Source organism: Pseudophryne corroboree, unplaced genomic scaffold (genome assembly GCF_028390025.1).
Source record: "Pseudophryne corroboree isolate aPseCor3 unplaced genomic scaffold, aPseCor3.hap2 scaffold_359, whole genome shotgun sequence".
NCBI classification, from domain to species: domain Eukaryota; kingdom Metazoa; phylum Chordata; class Amphibia; order Anura; family Myobatrachidae; genus Pseudophryne; species Pseudophryne corroboree.
In genome coordinates this window covers 2,073-18,501 of record NW_026970014.1, presented here as the reverse complement: position 1 = coordinate 18,501, position 16,429 = coordinate 2,073, and the positions used below count along the sequence as shown (strand labels likewise).

General features: G+C 48.8%; 1 non-coding gene across 1 annotated transcript; it reads left to right on the top strand.

Moving 5' to 3' along the window:
• The first annotated feature begins 15,854 nt into the window (after positions 1–15,854).
• Positions 15,855–16,020, top strand: LOC135020786 (U1 spliceosomal RNA). The gene has a single exon (XR_010218138.1). It is a non-coding gene; the product is annotated as a U1 spliceosomal RNA (small nuclear RNA).
• Positions 16,021–16,429: the final 409 nt, after the last annotated feature.

Sequence of the window (16,429 nt, the reverse complement as noted above, 5' to 3'; positions counted from 1 at the left end):
ATACGGTGTAATGTTTTAACGTTACATCCTTCCTAGCCTTTATCAGCGTAGGGATGACCTCAACCGGAATGCTAGGATCCGGCATTCAACCGCCATGCCGTCAAACGCAGCCGCGGTAAGTCTTGGAACAGACAGGGCCCCTGATGCAACAGGTCCTGTCTTAGAGGGAGAGGCCACAGATCTTCTGTGAGCATTTCCTGCAGATCCGGATACCAGGTCCTCCGTGGCCAATCTGGAACAATGAGGATTGTTCTCACTTTTCTTTGTCTTATTATCCTCAACACCTTGGGTATGAGAGGAAGAGGAGGAAATACATAGACCGACCGGAACACCCACGGTGTCACTAGGGCGTCTACAGCTACTGCCTGAGGGTCTCTTGACCTTGCGCAATACCTCTGTAGCTTTTTGTTGAACCGGGACGGCATCATGTCTATCTGTGGCAGTTCCCACCGACTTGTAATCTGTGCAAAGACTTCCTGATGAAGTCCCCACTCTCCCGGATGTAGGTCGTGTCTGCTGAGGAAGTCTGCTTCCTAGTTGTCCACTCCCGGAATGAACACTGCTGACAGTGCGCTTGCGTGATTCTCCACCCAGCGAAGAATTCTGGTGGCTTGTGCCATCGCCACTCTGCTCCTTGTGCCGCCTTGGTGGTTTACATGAGCCACTGCGGTGACGTTGTCTGACTGGATCAGAACCGGTTGGTCGCAAAGTAAGGTCTCCGCTTGACGTAGGGCATTGTATATGTTGATGTGAAGACAAGTCTCTTGACTTGACCAAAGACCTTGGAAATTTCTTCCCTGTGTGACTGCTCCCCAACCTTGGAGGCTTGCGTCTGTGGTCACCAGGATCCAGCCCTGAATGCTGAATCTGCGTCCCTCGAGAAGGTGAGCACTCTGCAGCCACCACAGGAGTGATACCCTGACCCTGGGGGACAGGGTGATCAACCAATGCATCTGTAAATGTGACCCGGACCACTTGTCCAGTAGGTCCCATTGGAAAGTCCTCGCATGGAACCTGCCGAATGGAATGGCCTCGTATGATGCCACCATCTTACCCAGGACTCGAGTGCAGTGATGCACTGACACAAGTTTTGGTTTCAATAGGTTCCTGACAAGAGTCATGAGTTCCTGGGCCTTTTCTATCAGGAGATAAACCATCTTCTGGTCCGTGTCCAGAATCATGCCCAAGAAAGACAGATGAGTAGTAGGAATCAACTGCGACTTCGGGATATTGAGAATCCAGCCGTGTTGCTGTAACACTTTCAGTGAAAGTGATACGCTGTTCAGCAACTGCTCTCTTGATCTCGCTTTTATGAGATCGCCCAAGTACGGGATAATTGTGACACCTTGCTTGCACAGGAGCACCATCCTTTCCGCCATTACCTTGGTGAAAATTCTCAGGGCCATGGAGAGACCAAACAGCAACGTCTGAAATTGGCAATGACAGTCCTGTACCGCAAATCTGAGGTACGCCTGATGCGGTGGATAAATGGGGACATGAAGGTATGCATCCTGTACACAAATGCGGACAACAGGTGTCAAGCCGTGTGTTGCCTTTGTCAAGCTGTAATAAGTAGGGATAAGGACGTTAACCACCTCGGAACATCCTCCCTTATACGACACCTGCAGCGCATTCATCATAAGTCAGTGACAAGTTCAAAAACTTTGGATGACAGCGGAAGCAGTCCACTGACCACTAAATCCCTTCCTCTTGTAACCAAGCTCCTGCAAACCACACCACCAACTCCCTCAGTGTCAATTTCCTCCTTAGACAGGAGAGCCAATAGTCCTGCAGGCCATGTCACTGGCAAGTCTGACGAGTCCTCTCCTGCCTGGGATTCCTCCGATGCATCCTTGAGTGTAACGCCTACTGCTGCTGGCGCTGCTGTTGTTGCTGCTGGGAGTCGATCATCATCCCAGAGGGGAAGTCGGAAGACCACTTGTACTACTTCCAGTAAGCAATTGACTGTCCAACAGTCCTTTGCGAGGAAGATGAAATATCACAGCAGTCAACCTGCTGCAAAGCGGATAACTCAGGTCTTGTCAGCCTAGGTGGTGAGAAACGTGGTTCCGGTATCCATCGTTAATTTAGAGGCAACTAGAGACTTGATTGAGGTACTGTGTCCCCGGTACCAAATACCCTCTAGGTTCCGTTTCTCTAGGCAGGCGATACCGAAAATGTACACAGACCTCAGAAAAAGAGTCACCAGTGTCCTAAAAAATGCAGTTGTACCCAATGTCCACTTGTCTGTGGTTAAGTGGAGCAGGGCAGACTCAGGACTATATGACTGTGACAGCCCACCGGGTAGATGTATTGCCCCCCGCAGCAAGAACAGCAGCGGCGGCACCAGTAGCAGCATCTCGCAATTGCCAACTCGTTCCTAGGCAGGCTACGCTTTGTATCACCGCTTTCCATAAGAGGCACACAGCTGACAACCTCTTACGGAAACTGAGGAACATCATCGCAGAATGGCTTACCCCAATTGGACTCTCCTGGGGATTTGTGACATCGGACAACGCCACCAATATTGTGCGTGCATTACATCTGGGCAAATTCCAGCACGTCCCATGTTTTGCACATACATTTAATTTGGTGGTGCAGAATTATTTAAAAAACGACAGGGGCGTGCAAGAGATGCTGTCGGTGGCCCGAAGAATTGCGGGCCACTTTCTGCCTTCAGCCACCGCATGTCGAAGACTGGAGCACCACCAAACATTCCTGAACCTGTCCTGCCATCATCTGAAGCAAGAGGTGGTAACGAGGTGGAATTCAACCCTCTATATGCTTCAGAGGATGGAGGAGCAGCAAAAGGCCATTCAAGCCTATACATCTGCCCACGAAATAGGCAAAGGAGGGGGAATGCACCTGACTCAAGCGCAGTGGAGAATGATTTCAACGTTGTGCAAGGTTCTGCAACCCTTTGAACTTGCCACACGTGAAGTCAGTTCAGACACTGCCAGCCTGAGTCAGGTCATTCCCCTCATCAGGCTTTTGCAGATGAAGCTGGAGACATTGAAGGAGGAGCTAAAACAGAGCGATTCCACTAGGCATGTGGGACTTGTGGATGGAGCCCTTAATTCGCTTAACCAGGATTCAATCTGTTGAAATCAGAGCACTACATTTTGGCCACCGTGCTCGATCCTAGATTTAAAACCTACATTGTATCTCTCTTTCCGGCAGACACAAGTCTGCAGAGGTTCAAAGACCTGCTGGTGAGAAAATTGTCAAGTCAAGCGGAACGTGACCCGTCAACAGCTCCTCCTTCACATTCTCCCGCAACTGGGGGTGCGAGGAAAAGGCTAAGAATTCCGAGCCCACCCGCTGGCGGTGATGCAGGGCAGTCTGGAGTGAGTGCTGACATCTGGTCCGGACTGAAGGACTTGGCAACGATTACTGACATGTCGTCTACTGTCACTGCATATGATTCTGTCTCCTTTGAAAGAATGGTGGAGAATTATATGAGTGACTGCATCCAGGTAGGCACGTCAGTATGTATACTGGCAGGAAAAAGAGGCAATTTGGAGGCCCTTGCACAAACTGGCTTTATTCTACCTAAGTTGCCCTCCCTCCAGTGTGTACTCCAAAAGAGTGTTTAGTGCAGCCGCTCACCTTGTCAGCAATCGGCGTACGAGGTTACTTCCAGAAAATGTGGAGAAGATGATGATCATCAAAATTAATTATAATCAATTCCTCCGTGGAGACATTCACCAGCAATTGCCTCCAGAAAGTACACAGGGATCTGAGATGGTGGATTCCAGTGGGGACGAATTAATAATCTGTGAGGAGGGGGATGTACACAGTGAAAGGGGTGAGGAATCGGAGGATGATGAGGTGGACATCTTGCCTCTGTAGAGCCAGTTTGTGCAAGGAGAGATTGATTGATGATTGATTGATTGATTGATTCTTTTTTGGTGGGGGCACAAACCAACCAGTCATTTCAGTCAGTCGTGTGGCAGACCCTGTCGCTGAAATGATGGGTTCATCAATGTTTTTCTTTTCAATCTAAGCCCCTGCAGTTTTCTGTAAGCATCTGCTTCGCTATGATGATCAACAAGTCACATGGGCAAACACTCAGGGCTGGAGGCGTAGATCTTAGGACCAGCTGCTACAAGCATGGCAGAGGTGTCACTATCACTGGTGACACCCAGAGAGGTGGCGAAGGAGATTGTAATGCAGTGCGCGCAGATAAGCAGCGCAATGGTAAAAAGGAGGCATGGTCTCATAGGTAGGGGCGTGGCCTGAATCACCATTTTGTAGCGCCGGGTATCCCGGGGGTTGGGGGCTGCACCCGGGGACTAGTGTGTGAGTGGTGCTGGCTCCTGCACAGTGACAGAAACTGGGTGTTGCACGTAATGTCACAGTGAAACACCCATATTCTGTCACTGAAGAAGAGCCGGCACTTTGGTGTCACCCCCCTTGGCGGGTGACACTCGGGTGTGTGCCGCAACCCTGTTGTGATGCCACTGACCCATGGGAAGCTTTACGTGGCTTACCCATGTGTTAGTAGCCCCAAGCATCTTTTGTGTTAGTCCCTGAAGAAAAACTTCAAATATTGTTTACAATTTTGTAATCAATGGGCCTAATTCAGTGAGGATTGCAAATTCTGCTAAGTAACAGAATTTGCAATCCTTTGGTTCGCATGCTGGGGCCACCCATCACAGGGCATGGCCACCCAGCATGCTGCCTCCCTTCTTGACCACGCTGAAATTGCAGTCTCAGTGCAGTTCAGCGTGACCATAAAAAATGGGTTAGCCTCCTGTTGGTGCAAACTGTACGTGTGCGCAGGAAGCCGCCACCATTTTTGTGATCGCAGCGGCTGCATGTGATGTCATGCAGCCGCTCTGACCACGCCTCCTGTTTCTCCGTTGCCGACCCCATTTTGTAGCCCTGCCCCTGCACCGCTCCATCTCCGACTTTGAAATGGATTGTTGCTGACCCCCCCCCCCCCCCGCACCGATTGACAGTCAGAGGTGATCGCATTATCTGCGGGGTGCCACAGAAAATGCAGGCGCATGCGTATGCTCTTAGCAATTTTTGCAGTTGGATTGCTTATTGCGATTACAATCCAACCTGAATCAGGCTCTATTACCTATCACAATGCACTGCAGGTAGTACAAAATGGGGTTAATATAGGAGAAAAACCCCCAGAGCTGTGCTCCTTAACTGTCCCTGGTGGCTAGTGGAGCGGCTGCCCAGTAATCAGTGTCCACGCCAGTGCGCACACGGCCCGCCCCCTACAGCCACGCTGGATCTCGGTATAGTGTGGGCACAGAAGCCCCTTACCTCCCTTTCATCAGCGGCCTCGTGATCCCGGAGGGCGGTGTGTGTGTGACTGACCTTAGGAAGAAACCGGAGCCTCCGCTGCAGTGACCCAGCAACCAGGGCACGGGAGTATACTGCGCCGCTGGGAGTGATGGAGCTGCAGTAAAGATGTCTATTAGACCTAGCCTGCTGCAGCCCTTGTAGATTCTTATAAAAAAAGTTCTTCTTTTCTTGTCAAAATTAATAGCTAAGAATAGGCTGCCTGAGGCAGCCCCCTGTTAAGTGGCCTGCTACTGAAGGCACCAACTACAAACTGAGTTCATGGAAGCGAGGTTATAGAGCAGGGGGCGCTGAGCATCTTGGGAACAGTCAAAAGCTTTGAGCCTGTTGGTGCCTCAGATCAAGATCCTACTCTACACCCCAATGTGAATCCTTGTGGAGTCCAGTGTACCCCACAGAAGAAATGAATGTGTCACACCCATTGGCAGCAACATTAGAATAGCTGCTGATGGGCACAATTGAGAAAGGAAGGGGGGGAAACATTTGAATCCAGCACATATATGTAATTTGAATATGTAATTTGTACCTTCCTACTTTAAAATGTAATGGATGAACCTCACCCTGTGAGAACTATCTTTATGATCAAGAGATCTCATATGCAAGATAAGTATGTGTTGGCAGAGGCGCTCACTGGGCAGAGATGCTGATCGCATCTCTGGCATGTGCCGGTGCACTGCGGCACCAGCACACACACACACTTCAGACCTGATCTCCTGTTGTGTGAATATGCACAGCAGAGATCAGGTCTGAATTAGGCCCTATATACAGCTGTCAGTAAGGCAGGGATCTGCTGCTGCAAGTGAGGCAGGGATCTGCTGCTGCCAGTGAGGCAGGGATCTGCTGCTGCCAGTGAGGCAGGGATCTGCTGCTGCCAGTGAGGCAGGGATGTGCTGCTGTCAGTGAAGCAGTGATCAGCTGCTGTCAGTGAGGCAGTGATCTGCTGCTGTCAGTAAGGCAGGGATGTGCTGCTATAAGTGAGGCAGGTATGTGCTGCTGTCAATGAGGCAGGGATGTGCTGCTGTCAGTGAAGCAGGGATGTGCTGCTGTCAGCAAGGCAGTGATCTGCTGCCCACTATCTCCCTATCACCCCTGCATGAGTCACACACTTTCCCTGTCACCCCTGCCCCAGTTACCCACTATCTCCCAGTCACCGCTGCCTCAGTTAACCACTATACCTGCGACCCCTGCCTCAGTCACCCACTATACCAGTCACCCCTGCTTTAGTCACCCACTATCTCTGTCACCCCTGCCTCAGTCAACCACTATCTCCATATCACCCCTGCCTCAGTCACCCACTATCCCTGTCACCCCTGCCTCAGTCACCCACTGTCACCCTATCACCCCTGCCTCAGTCACCCACTATCCCTGTCACCCCTGCCTCAGTCTCCTACTGTCCCTGTCACCCCTGCCACAGTCATCCACTATATCCCTATCACCCCTGCCTTAGTCACTGACTATCTCCCAGTCACCCCGGCCTCAGTCACCCACTATCTCCCACTCATACATGCTTCAGTCACCCACTATCTCCCAGTCATCCCTGCCTCAGTCACCTACTGACACCAGTGCAGACATTTCTGCTGCGGCCTCTCCACTCTCCAGCGTGAACGTCCTGACGACTGAGGAAATCCGCTTCCCAGTTGAGGACTCCGGGAATGAACACTGCCGATATTGCTGGCAGATGACGTTCTACCCAACTGAGGATTTTTGATACTTCCAGCTTTGCTATGCAATTTCGAGTGCCGCCTTGATGATTTGTGTACACTACCGTGGTGGCGTTGTCCGATTGTACTTGAACAGGCCTGTTCTGTACTAGAGGCAGGGCCAGTGTCAATGAATTGAACACTGCCTGCAATTCCAGAATGTTTATCGGGAGGAGAGATTCCTCCCTGGTCCACCGATGGTGAAGGGTCGTCATCACGGCCATGACCTTGGTGAATTTCCGAGGTGCCGTGGCCAAACCAGAAGGCAGGACCTGAAATCCAAAAACTAACCAGGCACAACACTGCTTAGCTTCCAACATCAGATGAGATTGGACATATCCAGTGTGATGCGGCTGTAGATGATTTTTGCTGTTTCTAACTTCTACTTCTAACTACTGGTACATCAATGAATAAGTTTCAAAATAGAATGCATCAAGAGAACGGTGTTGGTAGTATAAAACTACCTACAGCACCTGGTATTCCCAGGTGGTCTCACATCCAAGAACAAACCAGGCCTAAAATCAGGTGATATTGGGCATATACAGTGTGGTGTGGCTGTAGATGAGCTTAGTGGTTTCTGTTAGAGTTCTTCTACTTCTAACTACTCGTACATAAATGAGTAAGCGGACGATTTATTAAACCTGGTGAAATGATAATTTGCATGGTGATAAAGTACCAGCCAATCAGCTCCTAATTGCCATGTCACAGGCTGGGTTTGAAAAATGACAGTTAGGAGCTGACTGGCTGGTACTTTATCACCTTGCACTTTATCAGTTCACCAGGCTTAATAGATCTGCCCCAATGTTTCAAAATGGAATGCATCAAGAGAACGGTGTTAGTATTGTAAAAATACAGACAGCTCCTGGTATTTCCTGGTGGTCTCCCATCCAAGTACTAAAACCAGGACCTACACTGCTCAGCTTCCATGATCAGGAGAGATTGGGCAAATCCAGTGTGCTGTGGCTGTAGATGAGCTGGTGGTTTTTATTACAGCTCTTCTACTTCTAACTTCTGGTACATAAAAGAATACATGTAAAAATTAAATGTACCAAGAAAACGGTGTTGGTAGTTTAAAAACACCTAAAGAATCTGATACTACCAAGCAGTCTCCCATCCATGTATTAACAAAGTCCAATACTGCTTTGCTTCAAAAATCAAATGAGATTGGGCATATCCAGTGTGGTGTGGCTTTAGATAAGCTTTGTGGTTTCTGTTAGAGCTCTTCTACTTCTAACTACTGGTACATTAATGAATATGTATAAGGTTGTAGTTTATCCAATATGCCTTTACTACCTTACCTTTCAACCCCCCCCTCCCTCCCCTCTTCTCCTTATAGCTTCCTTAGTTCTCTCCTCCTCATGTGTGCGTTATTTGTTTTCTCATACGTCCTAGATGATGCTGAGGTCACATTAAGAACCATGGGGTATAGACGGGATCCGCAGGAGACATGGGCACTTTAAGACTTTCAAAGGGTGTGAACTGTCTCCTCCCTCTATGCCCCTCCTCCAGACTCCAGTTTTAGTATTGTGCGCAGTGATACTGGATGCACTACAGGGGAGCTCTACTGAGTTTCTCTGAAAAGACTTGTTAGTTTTTTTTATTTTCAGGGAGGCTGCTGGCAACAGTCTCCCTGCTTCGTGGGACTTAGGGGAGAGAAGTATGACCAACTTCTAGTGAGTTCAATGGCTCTGCTTCAGGCTGACAGGACACCATTAGCTCCTGAGGGTGCTGATTGCTGGGTACGCCTAGATGCACACTCCCGCAGCCTGCCGTCACCCCCTTACAGAGCCAGAAGACAGGTGAGTAGCAGAAGAACAGAAGACTTCTTCTCCAGTGATGGCATTCTGAGGTACCGAGCAGCGAGCGGAACGCTGCGCGCCATGCTCCCACACAAACACAGGCACTGCAGGGTGCAGGGCACGGGGGGGGGGGCACCCTGGGCAGCATAAATTCCTCACAAAAGGCTGGAAAAAGTGGACATTAGTGCCTGGGCACTGTCCTTACCCCGCTAGCGTAATTAATTATTTCTGAGCGGGACAGATACGCGCCATTACAGTAGCGGGGCTTCTTCCTCACCTCACCAGAACATCTTTAGAGCATTACAAGTCTATCACTATAGAGTTTATTATTTCCCAGACTGTGTACTTTTGGCGCTGGATTGTGAGCTGAAAAATCCTCTGTGTCCCTCTGACAGATTTACTGACGGTCTGTCCCCCATAAGCCGATGTGTCTGTGGGTACTTGGTACATGTGTGTCAACATGTCGGTGGCTGAATGTTTTTCCCAAGAGGAAACTATATTAGGAATGCAGACATATGATGGTGGCCCTGTTGGCACCACCAATAACTGACTGGGTAAAAGTTTCAGTAATATCAGAGTAAGGTTGGATAAATCTGTGTCCCAGACACAGACGTAGAGAATAGATGTGATGTTCATGGCTATGTTTCTTTTCCCTCAGGCCCCGCGGGGTCGCAAAAATGTTATTTTGCCCAGTTACTACACACTGATACTGACTCGGATACTGATTCCTATGTCGACCATAATGTTTCCTGATTAGATCCAATATTGGCAAGGAGCATTCAGTACATGATTGTGGATATTAAGGACATATTAAAATCACTGAAGACCCTGCTGTTCCTGACAAAGGGGTCTATATGTATGTATATATAGATATATAATGAAAGCTGATGTAACGTTCCTCCATCTCTGTTTGAGAAAGTCTGGGCCAGCTCGACAAGATGGTTTCAAATCCCCAAAAGGATTCTGGTTGTTTATTCATTTCCCGCCGCGGACAGAATAAAGTGGGAGTCACCCCCTGTTCTGCACGGGGCCCTGTCACAAATCCAGCGGATCGTATGCAGGAAGCTACATTATTTCTAGTTATGTAACCAAGGGTACATTACTTAGACCTGCCATTACATGTGCATGGGTGAGTAGTAGTATTCAAGAATTGGTCGAATACCTTGTCATCCGATATAGATACCTTGGAGAGATGGGATACTCCTTACGTTGTATCATATCAAGGACACTGCAGCATACTTACGTGAGACTGCAAGGGATATAGGACTCTTGAGTTCACGGGCCAATTTCATGGCAGTCTCGGATAGGAGGGCATTGTGGATTCACCAAGGGAATGCTGATGCTGACTCCAAGAAGAAAGGGAGTCTCTTCCCTATGAAGGTGAAGCGTTGTTTGGTGACTGCCTAGTTAATTTGATCTCGGCAGCACCCGCGGGTAAGTCAACCTTCTTGCCCTATGTTCCCTCCCAACGGATGAAGACGCATCATTATCTGATGCAGTCATTTCGGCCCAATAGATATGCAAGAAGTTAAGATTCCCCTTTCTTTGCAGGTAGAGGAAGGAGAAGAGGGAAGAGGTCTGCATCCTCTTCAAGATCGCAGGAGCAGAGATCATCCTCTGCTTCTGCCAAATCCACCGCATGACGCTGGGGCTCTCTTGCAGGAGCCCGCACCAGTGGGGGCACGTCTAAAACTCTTCAGTCAGTTCTGGATTCATTCGGACATGGACTCGTGTGTTTTACAAATAGTGTCCCAAGGGTACAAACTGGGGTTTCAAGACGTTCCCCCTCACCGATTGTTCAAATCGGCTTTAGTCAGCAGGGAGAAGGTTTTTATTCAAGCCTCTTCGTGGTCCCTAAGCCGGACAGCTCAGTCAGACCAATCTGAAATCTGAAATCCCTCAATTTCTACCTAAGGAAATTAAATTTCAAGATGGAATCTCTCAGTGCAGTGATCTCCAGTCCGGAGGAAGGAGATTTCATGGTTTTGGTAGACATAAAGGATGCCTACTTACATGTTCCCATTTAGCCTCTGCATCAAGCTACCTGAGGTTTGCAATTCAGTATTGTCATTACCAATTTCAGACATTGCCGTTTGGTCTGTCCACGGCTCTGAGGATTTTCACCAGGGTGATCGCAAGCAAGGAGTAACAATTATCCCGTACTTGGATGATCTTTTGATAAAGGCGAAATCCAGGGACCAGTTAGTGCAAAACATTGCACTCTCCCTGACAGTTCTTCAACAACATAGTTGGCTCCTAAACTTGCCAAAATCGCAGTTGGTCCCAATGACACGGTTGTTGTTTTTGGGAGTGATACTGGACACAGAAGAGGTTTTCTTTCAGTGGAAAGGCTCTGGAGATCCAGAGTCTGGTCAAACAAATTCTGAAACCAGCAAGAGTGTTAATCCATCAATGCATTTGGTTGCTGGGTAAGATGGTTGCGGCCTACGAGCCCATTCAGTTTGGCTGGTTCCATGCCAGAGTGTTCCAGTGGGACCTGTTGGACAAGTGGTCCGGATCCCACCTACACACGCACCGGAGGATAATCCTGTCTTCCAAGACCAGAATCTCACTCCATTGGTGGCTGCACAGTTCTCACCTCCTAGAGGGGCGAAGGTTCGGGATCCAGGACTGGATCCTAGGGACCATGGATGCAACCCTCCGAGGCTGGGGAGCAGTCACACAGGGGAAAAACGTCCAAGGAAGATGGTCAAGTCGGGAAAGTTGTCTCCACATAAATGTTCTGGAGTTAAGGGCCATTTAATAACTGCAGACACAGTACGCACTGGGACGGGTGCCCAGCATCCTCTACGGACTAAGAGAAAAGGATTTACCGGTAGGTATTAAAATCCTATTTTCTCTAACGTCCTAGAGGATGCTGGGGACTCCGTAAGGACCATGGGGATAGACGGCTCCGCAGGAGACATGGGCACTTTAAGAAAGACTTTAGTTCTGGGTGTGCACTGGCTCCTCCCTCTATGCCCCTCCTCCATACCTCAGTTTGATACTGTGCCCAGTGGAGACTGGGTGCTTTTCAGGAGCTCTCCTGAGCTTTCTGACAGAAAGTATTTTGTTAGGTTTTTAATTTTCAGGGAGCACTGCTGGCAACAGACTCCCTGCATCGAGGGACTGAGGGGAGAGAAGCAGCCCTACTCTCCGAGTTGCAAGGTCCTGCTTCTTAAGCTACTGGACACCATTAGCTCCAAAGGGATTAGCTCCAAAGGGATTGGTACGCAGGATCTCACCCTCGCCGTCCGTCCCAGAGCCGCGCCGCCGTCCCCCTCGCAGAGCCGGAAGATAGAAGCCGGGTGAGTATGAGAAGAAAAGAAGACTTCAGAGGCGGCAGAGGACTTCATGATCTTCATTGAGGTAACGCACAGCACTGCAGCTGTGCGCCATTGCTCCCATACACCTCACATACTCCGGTCACTGTAAGGGTGCAGGGCGCAGGGGGGGCGCTCTGGGCTGCAATATAAACCTCTTTTTGGCAGAAATATAACATATATACAGCTGGGCACTGTATATATGTATGAGCCCCCGCCAATTGTACAGTTTAAGCGGGACAGAAGCCCGCCGCCGAGGGGGTGGGGCTTCTCCCTCAGCACTCACCTGCGCCATTTTTTCTCCACAGCACCGCTGAGAGGAAGCTCCCCAGACTCTCCCCTGCTTATACCACGGTAGACAAGAGGGTTGAAAAGAGAAGGGGGGGGGCACATAATTTGGCGCAAATTACATACAGCAGCGCTACTGTGCAAACATTAAGTTACTGTGCTATTCCTGGGTTATATAGCGCTGGGGTATGTGCTGGCATACTCTCTCTCTGTCTCTCCAAAGGGCAGAGCCGGTCATAGGCATAGGCAAACTAGGCAATTGCCTAGGGCATTTGATATGCCTAGGGGCATCAGCAACTTCTGCTGATTAAAATGATATGCGGCATGCCTATATTCTGTGTGTAGCATTTCATATGCAGATACAGCCACAGTCTCACACAGTATATAGTCGTGCTGCATATCATTTTAATCAGCAGAAGCTGCGTGTGCATCCTAACAACATAGCAATGCAAATAAGATGCATTTTAATAAAAAAAAGGTGCCCCAACGTTAGCATTGAGGCAAGATTTATGAGGACACATCTGTACCCAAGCAGAGGCAGAGGTCACAGTGTTAGTGGCAGTGTGAGTGCTGTGTGCATGTGAGTGGGTTGATTGTGCAGTAGTGTTCGGAATATGAGTAAGGAGCATTATGTGTGTCATGTAAAAATGCATTAATAATGTGCAACATATGTGTAAGGGGCACTATGTGTGTCATTATGTGTATAAGGGCATTAATAATGTGCGGCATATGTGTAAGGGACATTGGTGGTCATTCCGAGTTGTTCGCTCGGTAATTTTCTTCGCATCGCAGCGATTTTCCGCTAATTGCGCATGCGCAAGGGTGGTCATTCCGAGTTGTTCGCTCTGTAATTTTCTTCGCATCGCAGCGATTTTCCGCTAATTGCGCATGCGCAATGTTCGCTCTGCGACTGCGCAAAGTAAATTTGCTATGCAGTTAGGTATTTTACTCACGGCATTACGAGGTTTTTTCTTTGTTCTGCTGATCGTAGTGTGATTGACAGGAAGTGGGTGTTTCTGGGCGGAAACTGGCCGTTTTATGGGTGTGTGTGAAAAAACGCTGCCGTTTCTGGGTAAAACGCGGGAGTGTCTGAAGAAACGGGGGAGTGTCTGGGCGAACGCTGGGTGTGTTTGTGACGTCAAACCAGGAACGAAACTGACTGAACTGATCGCAGTTGTCGAGTAAGTCTGGAGCTACTCAGAAACTGCTAAGAAGTGTCTATTCGCAATTCTGCTAATCTTTCGTTCGCAATTTTGATAAGCTAAGATTCACTCCCAGTAGGCGGCGGCTTAGCGTGTGCAATGCTGCTAAAAGCAGCTTGCGAGCTAACAACTCGGAATGAGGGCCATTATGTGTAAAAGGGCATTAATAAAGGTTGTCATAATGTGTAAGACGCATTATGTTTATAAGGACATTAATGATGTGTCTCATATGTGTAAGGGGCATTACTGTGTGGAATTATGTGTATAAATGCATTACTAATGTGTGGCATTATGTGTATAAGGTGCTCTAATATGTAGCGTTGCGTATAGAAAGGGCATTTACTGTGTCGTCTAATGTGAATAAAGAGCAATAGGGTGTGGTGTAATGTAAATAAGGAGCAATTCAGTGTGATGTAATGTGAATAAGGAGCACTACTGTGAGAAGTAACGTTTATAAGGTAAAGTGATACTACTGTGGGATGTAATGTGAATTATGGACACTATCGCGTGATCAAATGTGAATAAAATTGCAGTACTGTGTGGCGGAATTTTAATTGGGGGTACTATTGTGTGGACATGCCCATTGCCAGCAAAAACACACCCCTTTTTGGACTGTGCGCCAAAATGTGCGAACTGTTCCTGTTTAAAATATAGGGGGTACAAACACCAAAATAAGTACTGTTATGGGTGAGGGTTGATGGTGCTGGGAAAGAGGTGCAAGGTCAGAGGCGGAACCAGCGGTGGTGCTAGGGGGCACCAGGCAAAATCTTGCCTAGGGCATCATATTGGTTAGGGCCAGCTCTGCCAAAGGGCCTTGTGGGGGAAATGTCTTCAGTAAAAGCATTCCCTGTGTGTGTGGTGTGTCGGTACGCGTGTGTCGACATGTCTGAGGAAGAAGGCTATATTAGAGAGGAGCGGGAGCAAATGAATGTGGTGTCTCCGCCTACACCTGATTGGATGGATATGTGGAATGTTTTAAATGCTAGTGTAAACTCATTGCACAAAAGATTAGACAAGGCTGAAGCTTTGGGACAGTCAGGGTCTCAACCCATGCCTGATCCTATGTCGCAGGGACTGTCAGGGTCTCATAAGTGCCCACTATCCAGATTGTTGACACAGATACCGACACGGATTCTGACCCAGTGTCGATTACGATGATGCAAAGTTACAGCCAAAATTGGCAAAATACATTTGATATATGATTATGGCAATAAAAGATGTTTTGCACATCACAGAGGAGCCCCCTATCCCTGACAAGAGGGTACATATGTACAAGGGAAAGAAGCCTGAGGTAACCTTTTCCCCTCACACGAGCTGAACGAGTTATGTGAAAAAGCTTGGGAATCTCCTGCAGATTTCCAAAAGGATTCTTATGGCGTATCCTTTCCCATCAACGGATAGGTTATGATGGGAATCCTCCCCTTGGGTGGACAAAGCATTAACACGCTTATCCAAGAAGTTAGCCCTCCCGTCCCAGGATACGGCTACCCTCAAAGAGTCTGCTGACCGCAAACAGGAGATTACCCTGAAGTCCATTTATACACATTCAGGTACCTTACTCAGACCGGCAATTGCGTCGGCCTGGGTGTGTATGTGTAGTGCTGTAGCGGCATGGACGGATACCCTAGATAAGGATACTATTTTATTGCCCCTGGGGCATATAAGAGATGCTGTCCTATATATGTGTGTATGCAAACTACAGGTGGTGCTGCATAGCTCACACCCTTTTACTTGTCTTGTAGAGCAACTCTGGAGCTGTTACTGGGTCCAGCTGCTGCAAGAAATCAGCTTGAATGCTTCAGGGGCTGGGGCATGGCCAACATGAGCCCCACACTGATGGGGGTGTATAAAGCGATCTAGGGGTCATCCAAGCGCAACCCCACAAAGGCCGCCATGCCCTGCGTGACCATTTTCTCTTTTCATATGCAGACGAGGGTTGCAGCCAACTATACCCATTGCTTGGATGACATCACCATATGCGAATCCATCTGCTGCAGGCCTTCCCCCAGGAATGCTTGCACTAGTTGTTGCATTTGGTTTGTTGTTTGGGGGGTGCTTCAGTATTAGGCAGCCTTCTGCCCTCACACATTCGTCTGAAAATGTGTTCTCCCTGCAGTTGTTGTCCCCAGATGAGAGTTCCCTTGTGCTGCCTCAGTTGAATCTCCTTTACTTGACGGAGGTGTGCCTGAGCAGCGGCCCTCCCCAGCCCTATCTCAAATCATACTTATTTTGCTTAGGTGATACCATGGTCATGAAGATTGTTTTCCCAGGGTGAGGTTCATTCATTGCATTCTGGGTATGCTGACCTCTGTGATTTCCCCAAATGTTGGAATCTCGACTGCATAATTTGTGGTAGGAGGAGGGACTGCATTTGTGCTTTCCCCTGGTTGGCTCTGGTATAATTTAGATCTCATTGTTTCAGGTCTCTCTCCAGCCTAGTTTGCTGTCTGTTTCCACTTCTCTTTTCTTGAGCCCCTCCCTTCTATGCCCTTGCGCACTATCCTGACTTCTCCCGTCTGCTTACTTTGTGCCTTCCAACGCACAATGCGAACTACAGGTGGTGTTGCAGGGCCCACACCCTTTTATTTGCCTTACAGAGCAGCTCTGGAGCTGTTACAGTGCCCAGCTGCTGCAAGAAATCAGCTTGAATGCTTCAGGGGCTGGGGCATGGCCAACATGAGCCCCACACCAAAGGAGGGTGGGGGGTGTTCAATGCGAACTAGGGGTCATCCAAGCGCCCCTTTTCTCTTTTCATATGCAGATGAGGGTTCCAGCCAACTTTGGCCCACTGCTTG